Source organism: Micromys minutus (assembly GCF_963924665.1).
Source record: "Micromys minutus genome assembly, chromosome: 7".
In the NCBI taxonomy this organism is placed as follows: Eukaryota; Metazoa; Chordata; class Mammalia; order Rodentia; family Muridae; genus Micromys; species Micromys minutus.
Window position 1 is genome coordinate 44,508,191 of NC_137976.1, and position 15,408 is coordinate 44,523,598.

Genomic DNA, 15,408 nt, shown 5'->3' on the forward strand with positions numbered 1-15,408 from the left:
CAGAAGAATTATAGATCAGTCAAATACGGTCTATTTTACAATGTAAAATATTATCAGATGTTTAAAAACAGAGCAAACTCATGAAATTCACAGGTAAAGGAATTGTTCTAGGAAAACTATCTTGAGTAAGTTAACATAGATCCTAAAATACAAATATGGCAATTATTCTCTTATATGTGAATGTTAGCTTTCAAGCCTCTGATAAGCGTGCTATTATCTGAATAATCACAGAGGTTAAGTATAGATTAAGGAACTGTACATGAGGGAGAGACATAGACACAGGAGGGAGTCTCACAGGAAAGGATTAAATAGGGAAGGAGAGGGCTTAGAGGACAGAATATGAGGAGGGACTATTTAAACTTTAAGAACCATTTGAGGGATCATACAGAAACCTACTACAGTAGAAGCTTCTTAAAAATATATAAATATTTGATGAAAATCTGAATGGAATCATCAAATCGGAAGAGAGACAAAGCCCCAAATAAACATTTCTTCCAAGCAAGTAAAGTTTCCAGCACCAGGAATGGTTTACAGCTAACTGAGTTTTTAGCCAAAGGGGCCATATGGAAACCCCTAAATAAACCAGACTAATTGTAAGACTAGTAGTTGCTCTCCATAAACTGATAAGGCCTTATTGCTGAAGACAGCACCTAATATGACCCATTGAAAATGTAGAAGTCAAGCTGTTGGCTACCTAGAGTCTTCAACCCTAGTGACTAGAGTTCATCATACTGAAAATTACCCTGTATACTATCAAAGTGGAAAAGTGATTACCAACTGTGTTATATACCCTCCTGTCTACAATGTTGACCTGCTTATATAATATGGTGGTGCAATATCTTGGGAGTAACCAACCAATATCTGATTAGATAAAAGTTGACTCTGTGAGATGGAAACAAACTTTGATACTGCTTGGGCTGCCTAGATGAATGATGGACCTGGGTGGGTGGGGGAATCAAGTGATATATTTCTGTTAATGGAAATGTGGTGATATAATGCCTTCTAATAACATTTTACTATACTCAAAGTATATAACTCAGTTATATTCAAAGAAGTTTTCTTTAGTAGGTGAGAATTAATACAGAGACCAATAACTGGACTTTTTTCAGAGAGTGAGAGATCTTGGAACATTAAGTCCTAAACGGAATGTCTTCATAAAATAGCTTTCCTCAGTGCTCAGGAAGAAGCATAAAATCTTAGGAGTAAGAAGAAATGGATGGGACCAAGGAAACAATGTCTTCTCAACACAGCAGGACTGGTGCACATATGAACTCACACAGATAGTGACAGCATGCACTGGGCCTGTACAGGTCCAAGTAAGATGGAGTCCCAGAACTAAGATGGGGAAGTAGACATGAGATACTATCTCCAACCAAAAGGAAAAAATAAGTAACAACTTCTTCAAACAGAAAAATTGGTTTTTCAAATGGTGTCTCACTAGGTAAACAAACCAAATTTGAAGACAAGCTCCATGCTCAGCAGTAAATATCCAACACAGAATGAACTCAATCAGAAATATTTTTTGTCTCATATTAATTTGGGTATTTTCAAATTTATCCATAATCATTTTATTTATTTAACTCTATTGGTCTTTTTCTTGTATGTTACCATTACTGATTCTGTTTCTAAGGGATTTGTATGTGTGTGTGTTTGCATTTTTTAATGCTCTTTCTTTGTTTCTTGGTTAGCTTTTTAAAAATTGTTTTATTCTTGTTTTATTTTTTCTGCTTGTCTTTTTGTATTCTTAAGAAAGAAAAGAAAGAAAGCATGAAGTTGAAAGAGTGAGGAGGTATGGAGTACCTGGGAGGAGGTGAGAAAGAAGAAACCATGGTCAGAATACATTGTATGAAAATAGTTTTATTTTCAATAGACACACAAACAAAAAGCCCTGGAATATTATCATCAAAATGTTGTTGTTGTTGATTTCCTTATTTATTCTTGGTATTAAATCCTTGTTGAATATTTAGTTTCTCCAATTCCACAAGTTGTCCCACTGTGGGTTTTTTTTTTTTTTTTTTTAGCATAAAGTTTCTTCATTTGATATAATTCCAATTGTCTTCTGTGATATCTAGGATGATTATATTGATGTCTTAGTCATGTAGCACTTTCATCTATTTTTGTTACTACATTTAGATTTTTGGTCAGTTGAAAGTTTAATTAAACTTTTTATGTACTGGTGTTTTGCCTGCATATATGTCTAGGTCTATAATTGTGTGCCTGTTGTCCATGGAGACCAGAAGAAGACATCGAATTCCCTGTAAATGAATTTATAGGTGGAACAATCCACCATATGGGTGTTGGGAGTTGAACTATGGTCCTCTGGAAAAGCAACCAGTGCTTAAACTTTCTCTGAGTTATCTCTCTAGCCTCATATGATTCTATTTTTAAAGTTAGTCTAACCAGTGGTATGACTGGGAAGTGATAGAACCCTAAATAAATAGGGCCTAATGAGATTTCTTTAGGTCATTAACAACATGCTTTCAATTTTTGAGTGACTTTATCTCTTTCTCTTTTTACTTGCACCAGGAGGTACAAGATTTTGCCCTACCATGATATGCTACTATATGTCTGAGTGAATGGAACCAAGTGAGGATGGCCTAAAATTTCTAAATTGTGATCCAAAGTATTGTTTTTAAGAAATATGTTGACTATCTCAAGTATTTTGTATAGTGATAGAAAAAAGTAACCAAATACACTTTTACATGATGATCACAGTTTTACTCTATTTACTTAGCAATTTTGTTCAGCTTCTTTAATGGATGTGTTAGTTTTTCCTGTAGATAAGTCATGATATCTCTAAACAGAGATAATACTTTGCTATTTGTGTGCCTTCTGTGTATTTTTCTTGTCTGGTTGCTTTTGCTCAGACTTCTCATACCATATTGTTAAAACTGTAAGTAACCATCCATGACTTGTTCCAGATCATGGATGATATACTGTCAAATTTTTCTCACCAATTGGCTAGGGGTTTTCCATATAGCTTTTAAAAATCAAGGTATATTTCTTTTGCACATAATTCGTTGAATGCGCTTATCAGGATTGGATGTTAGAGCTTATTGAATATTATAACTTGTATATATTGAAATGATCATGTGATTTATGCCTTCTGTTTTTTTGAAGTCATGTAAGGCATCAACAGGTTTACACACAGTGAACCATCCCTATGTTCCTATAGTAAATCCTACTTGATTGTTGTACATGATCATTTTGTGTATTAGTTTTTAATTGAGAATTTTTGAATCTATATTTATCAGGAATGCTGTTATTTATAGTTTTATACATTTGGTAATATTTTTATCTGTCTTTATTATTAAGCTTATGGTAGCTTCATTGGCTGAGTTTAGGAGAATTCATTTATTTTTAACATTTTGGGGAGGGTACTTAAAATAGTGTTAATTCCTCTTTAATAGTTTTACAAAATTTACCAGTGAAAATATCTGGTCCCAGCTTTCTCTTTTTGTGGTTACATTTTATTATTGATTCAATTTTATAACTTGCTATTGGCCTACTCAAAGATTTTAATCTCTACAGTATAAATTTCGTGGGTATATGTGCTCAGAAAATTGTTCTATTTAAAATTTCAAATTTGATTATATGGAAATTATTCATAATAGTCCAGAATGATCCTGTGTACTTTATTGATATCATCTATAATGGCATCTTCATAGTAGAATAGTTCACAGGGCTTAGGCAGGCTGTATATCTCAAGATAGGACACTTGGCTATTTGGTGAACCTGGATGTCTGAAGAGGATGGCTTCATTGATTCTTAGAGCTGTCCAGGAATCTTGCCAGGATGCTATGAGAGGCTGTAGGAGTTTAAACCGAATTTCTGTTTGCAAGACCTTGGTACATAAGTTTCCAAAGTGATTGGTGTTGAGTAAGATTCATTGGGCAGTCTGTTTCTCTGAGTCAGTGTGATAGGGTACAGTCATTGCTATCTCTGTAAATGGGTTCATGGCACGTTAGCTTCTTCAACAAAATAAATCCAGATAAATCTCAGCAGTTAAAGTCAATTGGGAATAATGCTGATACAGAGAAGGAACCATAGGGCCAAAAAATCTTACATTGTGTGTTTATAAGCATAGGGAGGAGCCTCTAAGTGAGAATTATTGATGAGAAGCAGGAAGATATATGAAGAGATGGTATCAAAGGATAAGACTAAGATCTAGTGGAAGCTACCACAAGGGAAACATAATCATTTTTCAGCAGCATGTCATGCCAAGTGGGGCTCTCACTGTCAGTACCTGGGTAAGCGCAGGTAAAGATGCCTTGGTCATGTTCATAAAGCCTCTCATCTCATCAGGTATTTGCTAGTGGTTCGTCTCTCCTTTCTCACACTTTTTCCTGAGTTTGCATCATCTTTCCCAAGTCCAGAAAATTCCATAGCACTTCTAATTTTAGAATTGAATGGAACTGGATAGGGTTTGTCTGGTAGGTGCATTGGGAAAGTTAATTTGTATGAATGAACATATCTGTTTGTCAAAATGAGTGAAACTTTGATGTTTCTGAAAGTGAAAGTCTCTCCACCAAACTAGCACTTTAACATCCCATCTCCAGAGTCTTAGTTGATTCAACACATAGCTAATTCAACACTAAATTTGTGGCATTGAAATACCAATAATTATTTTGTAAAATGTCAGATTCATTATTTCTTAGTTATTTACTTTGACGTTACTTTACTGTTTTATGGGCTTATTTGTATAATCCTCTTGTAAATAGGAATTTGCTTTTTTTTTTTTTTTTTTTTTTTTTTTGTCTTTGCAAGAAATAACAAGATTTCCTGGAGAATCCAATAGGCAGCCTTGCTCTTTTCTGGTGGAGAAGGATTCTCTCATGTTTGTGAAATGATGCTTCAGTTGAAAATCAGTATTTTCATTTTTATTGTTTATACTAAAGGAAATGGGAACTTTTAGGCAAATGTGCTTTTTTTGGTTAGAAACCTTCTACACACAACATAAGGTGCATTCAAGTAGCTATAAAATTCCAATGGCTCATAGCTAATGTCTGTAGCTTCAGATTAAATGTTATTTGCACTATTATCAAGCACATGAATGCCTCTTTATTCTGGTAAAAGATAACATGACTGCTTTCGGGATTTTGCTGAAATAGAGGAAGAGATTGGTTGGGTTTTTTTTTTTGTTGTTGTTGTCTGTTTGTTTGTTTGTCTGCTTTTCTATACTTTGTTATTTAGAAAAATCCAAGGCCTAGTTCTTGTGCCAGAGAAGCTTTAGCTTCTTTTCTTCACTGATTGTTTTAATTTGATGTCACTTCTAAACACCTGGTGACATCTGAAGACTCATTTCAAGGTATTGCTTAATTAACTATGTAGAGGTAGGGGGTTCACAACATCTAGGAGCATGGACCGAGAAGTTATAAAATCTAGATGCTCTCACCTGTCTGTCCTGTCATTTACTTCCTCCTGTTGACTTTTAATTGCTTACTCATTCTCTCATACCTGTTATATGGATATTGCAGTTCCAGGTACCAAATTAGTGCTTAGACGATTGAGGTAGGGAACACAGCAACAAGTTCCTGTCGACATCCTCCTAACAGCACAGTTTTTCATCCTCATTGTTGGAGTAGTGGTTGTTGGTTTTCAAATGGATTTCAGACATTTACTTGGGGGAACAGAGCAGTACAAGATATTGACCATAGATTCCATTAGACATTTTCAATTTTCTGAGATTCAAAGTTATAAGTAGCAGAAAGTCAATACGTCAGGCAGTGTGGTCATGGTTTCAGAGTCAAGCACCTTACAATGTGAGTCAGTTGGCTTCTTATTTTTAAGAAACTTGAGACTTTCTGGCTGGCTTGCATCTCTCATCAGTGGTCCATTCCACCTCAGGGTGACCACAAACTTGTAGTCTAACTTTGGAGGATTCCAAGTCCTGCCCTGAGCCAGCCATGGCAGTCTTGGTTACCTTTTATGAATGTTTCAATTCTCCAGCTAGGTGGGAATTGTCACATCTTACACAGGACAGGACAGAGGAATTCTACTAGCATGGAAGCAGGGGATGGAGAAGGCATGTTTCACAGTGTCCTCAGTTTACCCTTTTCACACTAATAGTTGCTTTTGAATGGTTTCCTGTTGCAATCTCAGTCCCAGGCTGGCTTCACCATTAAAATAGTACTGGTGCACCCCGTGTAATACGTAATGGAGAGAGAGAGAAAGGGAGAGAAAGAGAAATATATATCTCCCTTCCACATCCTGCCAGCATTTTCTCTTCTATGTGGCTGCTTTGTGATATCACTTAAGATTTATGTTTCTATATGGCTGAAGCTATGTTCTGTTTTCTGTTAGACTATCTAACCCTCCCCTCTTTTTTCTGTTCTTCCTCCTGGGCCATTTTCTCCTTGTTCTTCAAAACTGATGCTTTGAAAGCCCTTTCTAAGTAGCCTACCCCAGCAGGCTCTCATGTTGGATCACACCCCGTGAGAGTGCTTAGTGCCGCTCCTCTTTGTGCATGGTGATTTATTTGTTTCATAATCCACCTGTCTTCTGGTACTAGGCTGAGCTTTTTGAGATTAAGAACTATCTGGCTCATTCCTGTAGAGTTTATGACCCGTAGGTGATGTTCAGCTTGTATATTTTTAGTGGTCCAAAAGATGCCATATTTGCTATGTGACAAAATCTTAGTCTTGTTTCTTAGGGGGTCAGGATAAATGTGAGCTACTTGTTCTTGTATCTTAGAATCTTAACATTTTTCTGACTCTAACTTAGGTAGCGATTGTGTATACAATACAGGGCTACAGACACACAGCTTTATAAACAAAAGTTATTTGGCAGAATTGACCCTGGGTGTTACAGAAATCTCACTGGCACAAAGCAAACATGATAACCACTGTGCTTTAGAAGTGATTCACTGAGCTGTGCCAGTAGTTTTTCTTTTCTTATGTACTAGGCAGTCTGGTTAGCAGCAGCATTAAATCCTGAGGACAGGAAGTCACTAATCCAAGTGGACCTAGGCAGAAGTACTTGCTGAAAGTACTTTATCATAAAGCATCATGGGACAGAAATTCTAGGCCATATATGCAGCTACTCACAAGTCTTTTCAAGGTTGGGTCGAGCCTGCTCTGCACCTCAAATCTTTGGTTTTGGTACTCAGTTACAGTTCATCCAGACCAACACCTCAATATGGAGATTCAAAGAGAAGCTTTCTACTCCCTGTTGAAGAGAGGACACCAGGCTTGAAACAGAATGATCACACCTACACTGGGAAATGAGGTGCAATGGATCTATCTCTAGGCATTCCATAGATGCATCTACACATAATGTCTTTGACCTGCATAGGATGAAATTCTAAAGTGAGAAGTAGGTGGCAAATCTAATCCCAGGAAGCAGCCTATGTCAGTGTGGCCTGACTCCTCAGTGTCCACATATTGCCAAGCCTCCTCTTTGACACTGTATGGGTAGGATTTGGGACTGGTTTTCACTTCAACTGAAATCCTATGTCTGCATTACCAGGCCCAATAGGTTTTTTTTTTTTAAATATGTAAACTAAATTCTGAATTTTGTAAAATTAAAGGAATCCACCTGGAGTTTACTGAATATGCGAAGCAACCACTGTTTGATTTTTCTAAGCCTCCTTTCTTGTACTACCAAGTTTATAATGTAATATTCCACATCTTCAGTGCTGATTTCTTGAAAATGACCAGAGATCTTCAAGAGACTCTAGCCACTTCTGAGATGCTACAGTCTTTTGTCATCATCTCTCTTACATGTTATCTGAGAGCCGATTTCTTCTAATTCCTCTCTTTTGTAACCTGCTTTTATTTAGCCTTTCCTAAACCTGCATCCTATTCAGCTTCCTTGCTGCAGAAATGCTGTTTGTTTTTGTCTTCTTACAAAATTAAAATTCTGTTACATACGGATCTGTTAAATTATTCAATAAGCTCGGGAGAGCAGCAGTGCACAGATAGGAGACCTTGACTTTGCCCACACGTTTACTGTGCCATCGGCATTATTGACGTGTTTTAAAGGGGGAGAGGTTACTCTTTTTAAGAAGTTTTAGGCTTCACATTTGTACGCACTCAATACTTCTCCTAATGGAGGCTTCTTCAATTGTTTCCTGCTTTTATGTGCTTGACAAGGTGCCTGCTGTCTATTTTGTTCCCCGTCATGATTTCCTTTGTCTGTTTCTCTTCCTGTGATTTTACAGCATCTTCACTAAAAAAAAAACAACAACAAAAAGAAAAGCCCATTCTGTCGGACTATATTTCTTCTTATACACAACGCTGCTGTGGAGGGTTGTGTAATTGACCTCTTTTATCCAAAGCAGCATCTCATGTATGATTAGAATCAAAACTGGGAAATGGTCCTTAAAAGCATGGAAGCCATGCCTGGATTCTCTCAAGCTACTGTCTCTCATCCAAGAGCATTGTCTCAGGCTTTGCTTCCAGTGTCCCAACCTTACCTGAGAGATCTGTGAGCAAGCAGGCAGAAGTGACGGCAGTGAAGGGTGAGGCAGAGATGGTAGCCAGACAAGGGTGTGAATTCAGGGCAAGGCTCAGCCTTCAGGCAGGCAAGCTCTAGAATGCGGGTATTTTGCAATAAACCTACTATTGCAGTAGACAGTGGAGAAGCAACTGAATCCAAGGCCTGCTGTTTCTGCCATCCAGTCACTGACTTCTGAAGAACTTTGCAATTATGGAACAGGCAGTTGCAGCTGGATAATTCACAAGCAAAAGCTAAATTTATTGAAGCAATTGTAAAGGACCTGGCTGGCCATTAACTGCCTGCTAATTAGAAACAGATCAGAAATTAAATGAGTACCTGTCCTGGTTAGGATTTCTATTACTGTGATAAAACATCATGATCAGAAGCAAATTGGGGAGGAGAGGGCTTATTTGGCTTTTATAAGTCTAGTCATAGTGCTACTTGAGGACCCAGATATGACACTCCTGGGCATATACCCAAAAGATATTCTATCATAAAACAAGGACACATGCTCCACTATGTTCACGGCAGCCTTATTTATAATAGCCAGAAGCTAGAAAGAACCCAGATGGCCTTCAACAAAGGAATGGAGTACTACTCAGCTATTAAAAACAATGACTTCATGAAATGTTTAGGCAAGTGAATGGAGTTAGAAAATATCATCCTGAGTGAGGTAGTCCAGTCACAAAAGAACACACATGGTATGCACTCACTGATAAGTGGATATTATCCCAAAAGCTCAGAATGCTCAAGATACAGTTCACAGACCACATGAAGCTTAAGAAGAAGGAAGACCAAAATGTGGATACTTCAGTCTTTCTAAGGAAACAAAATACTCATAAGAGGAAATACAGGGACAAAGTAGAACAGAGACTGAAGGAAAAGCCACCCAGAGACTGCCTTACCTGGGGATCCATTCCATATGCAGCCACCAAACCTAGTCACTATTGCTGATGCCAAGAAGTGCTTGCTGACAGGATCCTGGTATGGATGTCTCCTGAGAGGCTCTGCCAGAGCCTTACTGATACAGATGAGGATGCTTGCAGCTAACCATCAGACTGAGAACAGGGGCCACAATGGAGCAGTTAGAGAAAGGACCAAAGGAGCTTAAGGGGTTTGCAGCCTCATAGGAAAAACAACAATATCAACCAACCAGACACCCCCAGAGCTCCCAGGGACTAAACCACCAACCAAAGAGTACATATGGAGGGACGCATGGCTCTAGTCACATATGTAGCAGAGGATGGTCTTGTTTGGAATCAGTTAGAGGTGAGGCCCTTGGTCCTGTGATGTTTTGTTTTTCTAGTTTAGGGGAATGTCAGGGTGGTGAAGTGGGAGTGGGTGGGTGAGAGGGGGATCATCTTTACAGAAAAGGGGGGAGGGGAATGAGAATGAAAGAGAGGAGAACAGGGAAAGGGGATAACATTTGAAATGTAAATACATAAAATATCCAATAAAAATGCAAAAAATGAAAAAATAAATTTATGTAAATAATTCTGTGAACTTAAAAAAAAAAGGCTAGTCATGTCCACTGACTGTGAATGAACGAAGCTAAGGCAGGAACCTGGAGGCAGGAACTGAAGCAGAGACCCAAGGAGATGCTGTTTACATGCTTGCTCAGCCTGTTTTCTTATATAACCTGTTCAGGTAGTGCCATCCACAGTGAAATGGGTCTCCCACATCAATCTTCAGTCAAGAAAATGTACTACAGGCCAATTTGGTGATGCATATTTTCTCAATTAAAGTTTTTCTTTCCAAATAACTCTAGTTTGTGTCAAGACGACAAAAACAAGCAAGCAAACAAACAAAAAAAAAATCCTAAAAACAAAACATTAAACATTAAATAAGATACAATTTGAAAAAAATAGGTATTTTATTGTACTCAATTTTACCAACCATGTTTGGTATATACTTTCTTGGGCCCTTAACAGATTGGAGGTTGATCAAGAAAAGACAAACAGAAAACAAAACAAAACACCTAGGTCTCAGCTCAACTTCTACATTTTTGTATGTCATCAGAAGACCTCGACTCACCCAGAAAGACCAAGTTCAACAGAGGCTCAGATGAGTCCTCCATTGTGGAAGCTGCAGCAGCTACAGTCTAGACCTGACTCAGAGAGACGCACAGAGACTCTGACCCCCCACCTCCATAACAGTCAGACATGATTTAACGTTTACACTTTATACACTAGGGCCAGAGAGACAGTTAATCAGTAAATATGGGTGTTTTTCCAGAAGTCCCAAGTTTGATTCTCAGTGCACATATTAGGTACTTCACAACCACCTATGTCTCCAGCCCTGGACTCTGTGCACCCCTGCATTCCTGTGTGTGCGTGCACACACACACAAGTACACACACACACACACACACACACACACACACAGTGAAAATATTCCAAAGAGTGAATAATAGTATTTTGTTTGCTTCCTTAGTAGCTCTCCCGAGAGGTCAGATGCACTGCTAGAAATAAAATAGGACTGCCATTGGTCATAGGAAGATTTGACTACTGGCTACCCTGTGGAGGAGTCTAGGTGCTTTGGTCTTTCGAGCTTGCAGCTGAGAAAGTGGCTGTTTGCTTTTCTCATTGGCAACAAGGCAACCATCATCTTGAATCTACTTTCTGCTCTTGTCTCAGTCCCCTTTCTTTCATCCTTGTTGCTCTACAATTATACCTCTCCATCTCCCCGAGAGGGTATCAGCACAGACTCTTAGCCTGATTTCTAAAACCAAACAGAAATCTCAACCAATAGATCCAAAGGCAATAATGGTACCCCCTAGAGTGTCAGACTTTCAATTTAATCTATGAGGCTCCAATGCGGTGGAGTTTTGTTGTAAAACATCAGGGGAGATATTTGCATAAAGAGAAGGCAACTCTAGCCCCTCTCTTTTGTTCTTATTCTGTCTCAACAAAGTCAATGCTATTAAAATCTAAGTAGATGATAAGAAGAAATCCCCAGGATGCTGAAAGGAGTTTTCCTTCTGTTTCCATTTGTTTTACAAATTGGCTCAGTGCCATGAATCCTGCTGAGAGACAAATTTTAAGAAAGGCAGAGGGGGAAGGAAGTAGACTGGAATTTACTTTTTCCTCAAAGGGACTCAGAAGTTAGAAGGGGCCCAGTGAAGAGTAGTGTATCGCGCCTTTGCAGAACAGAGCCGTTGACTTGTGCTGTGGTTTCAACTGGCTAGAAACCAGTATTAGCCTCATGTTGATAATGTACAGGTTCAAGACTCTGTTCTGACCCCTAAGTGTTGTGTGGCACCACTGTCATTTGATAGTGACAGCTCCTATCACTTTGGTCTGTGGCTGTTATGATGAGCTCAGGGGGTAACTCTTCTCTAACCCTTATGTTACCATTGTAGAAATAGCCTTTGGCTTCCTCCTTTGACTGACTGCCTTTAGCATCTGGATTCCCTTTGCTCCATCTTTTTTTACAGAAGCTAGTTTCTGCTTTTCTCCCTCACATCTGGAACCTAGCCAGAATATACCAGAACAAGCTGCTTCTAACATTTGAACCTTTTTGTAAGTGTGCTGATTGCAACTTGGACAACCAGTTCCATCCAAGGTAGAAGCTTTTTGCTGCTTTGAGGGGAGCGGGGGGAACAAATGTCTAAAAATAAAACCTAGGCATAAAATTAGGGCCAAATACTCATTAGCTGCCTCACTTAGCTGAATGCTGAAACGATTTCTACAGTGTTAAATAAATCAAGCTTTTGTGTACTTTCTTCATGGTGCTTTATCTTAGATGATAAGTAGGTTACTGTAATTAGTCATTTTATTCAAAATACAGGAATTAAATTGTCTCAAGGACCCAATTTTTAGCTCATGCTTACACTGACCCTTGGACTGGAGTACTCGTGTTCATGAATCCTTGAGAATATACATTATGGGCTACAGTGGGGAAGGCTGAAGAAGGAGTCAGAGCATAGAAAGCTTGATGTGCAGGGAGAGAAATTTAAATCTTAATCTTGGTGGTGAGAAGCCACTCGGGTTTAATTAGGGTAATATTACAAAATGACTTACATTTGAAAATATATTGAAAATATGGTCCTTGACGGTTGTGTTGACTGTGAGCTATAAGGAGGCAGGGATTGAAAGACCTCCGAAGGGAGACCCTCACTCAAATCTCAGGAGAGGCGCGCACCCAGCGAGGCACCGAGACCAGACTTGCTGCAATCGCATGAGGAAGTTTATTGAAAGTGAAAGAGTGAGATCTCAGGCCAGCATGCTGGGGTCGAGACTCATACACCACGCAGGGGTAGAGGAGTTCGACCCCGGCCTGAACTTGTAACAGGCTTATAAAGGCAAAAATCACAAAGGAGGGGGAGGACAGGGGGAATGAGGAAATTCATAAGGGGAAGAATCATACATTTTTTTTTATCAGTACACCCCCAGGCACACCTAGGGCGTTGGAACATTCCAGAGAGGTCATCCGGACCTTCTGTGGTATTTTGGGAACTCAAATCTCAAGAAAGTGGGATTTCCTGGGAGCGGCAGAGGAAATCCCTAGGGCAAGGAATCAGTGTCCTTTGACAACCTTTTACTCTTCAGGATGATTATCCAGATGCCTGTTTTTAGATTTCTGCAAAAGAGACAGTAGTGCTTTAGAGCAGTGTGAAGACAATGGGGGGGGGGGGAGAGTGGGGGTAAGGCAAGTTAATGGACTTGATATGGGGTTTGAGGATGTAGAAGAAACAAGCATCATTTTTGGCTTAAACAAGTGGGAAAATTTGGTGTCAGTTACTGAAGTGAGTACTTGAGGAAGCACATGGTCATTCTTACTGTTTAACTTTGAAGAGAGTACAGTGCAAAACTATCAGAAGGAAAAGGCACTTATCACAGACTCATGCTGACTTAGTGATGTTTGTAGAATAATAACCCAGATAAACGACCTTGGCTCAGTGGAGATGTTCCAGACACTTGGTGCAAAAGTCATCTAGGCCCATGGACTCACATACAGAGGGGGTGGGTAGAGAAAGTAGAAAGCTTGGGAACATTCTCTGTTTCCATGTCATTAAGGCAATCAGAAGAAGAACCATCAAAGAATCAAGGGGTCCAATGGAGAGAAAGGTAGGGAAACTCACTCACTACCTTGAAGCCAGAGCAGAGTCTTTTAAGGGAAGCTATTAGTCAAATATGTTGACAATATTCAGGGGCTGAGTAAGAGAATAAATGATATCTTGTGAAAGTTCTTGGTGACAGTGACAAAGGCCATTTTTGATATGGCCTACAAACAGAAACACAGAGTATGTTAAGGGAAGCCTGCTAAAGGAAAATGAAGACAGTTACTTAGGGAATTCTTTTCAGGATTAGTGAAGCTAGAAATATACATACATACATATATATATATATATATATATATATATATATATACAGACACACACAGATATATATATATATACATATATATATATCTGCCAATCCATCCATACATGTATACATAAATACATATAGATAAAATATTCATAAAGATAAAATAAAATAAATAAAGCTTTAAAAATAAATTTACTAATTATTAATAGTCTCATTAGTAGATTGTCATTGCAATATAGTGTATATATAGTATCTTACACATGTAGGTATAATCTGTAAGAATAAATCCATCTTATTTTAATAATTAATACAATTTTTATAAAGTTTTCATGTTACCAAATATTTTAGCTCTTGCTTTGATAGAAGCTTGTAGTCCCTTTATAAATGTTGACCTTGTTTATATTTTAACATTTGTTTTTTTCTTTATTGCTTTTCTAATTATTATGCAAATCTACTTTAATAAAACACAAACACGTTTATCAGAAGATGAACACATTTTAATAGAAAATCAGAAAATGAGTCAAGTTGAAGAAACTCTGCAAAAGTTGCAAATTCAATTATTTCCTTCTAGCACTTTTGAAGCTATAAATTATGCTATTGGATTTTGTTTTGATGGAGGAGTCTAATTTAAATTTTTAGAATAATTCTAATCGTTCTAAAATTTTATGTCTTATGGCATATTTGAAGCACAGTCTCAATTGTAGAACCGCCAAATGGTTCTTTAAAATCTTCTAGTGATTTTAAGACAAATTATAGGCTATTCTTAAAGACACTGTTTCTCAAAGAGAAAAAATTAACTGTAATCCTGTCATTCAAGTAAATCAGTTCTATTTTATTTGAAGCTGTGTTGTGTGTGGGCAAGTAGCTAATCATCTGTATTAGTTACTTGTATGTAGCTGTGATAACACATGAGGAGCCGAAGCAACTTTTGGAAGACAGATTGTATTTGGACGTACATTATCTTGGCGATGAGTGTTCATCATGTTGGGCAGGCACGGCAGCAGGTGGCAGGGACAGTGCCAGGAACAAGGAGCTGAAAGATCTTTAACCAGAAGAACAAAGGGAATGGTGACTGATGAGTTAAGACCGACTATAAACTCTCAAAATCCATACCCTACCCAAGTGACACCTTCCCTTTCCCCTAGCAAAGCCACATAAAGCAAACCTCTGCATAAAGGACCACCAAGATGGGCCTGAGTGTTCAAATACCTGACTGTGGGCAGCATTTCACATTCAGATCAGAGACACCATGTTTTCCCGCCCCCATTTTAATGCAGCCTTGTGGTTTATACTAAGGTTGGTGCTATGCTTTGGCTGTTTTTATATGGATAATAAATAATGTCATAGTTATCACTGGCATTTAATATTGAATTGAATTTGGTTTTTGTCTATTTTACTATAAAGGCAATGTATTCATGCTGTAGAAAGCTTTATAAATAACAGCTATTGTCTAGAGAGCCTCTGTAAGATCACTGCCAAATCCCTATTCATTCAACAGCCATTTATCAGCAACTAACATACAGCTCACCCGGCTCTCAATGTGACGTCAACCCTTTAGCATTAATATCAAAATGTAGATGTGGTGATGGGTCCTTAGTGACCCGTATGCAAAAAAAAAAAAAAAAAAAAAAAAAAAAAAAAAAAAAAAAAAAAAAGC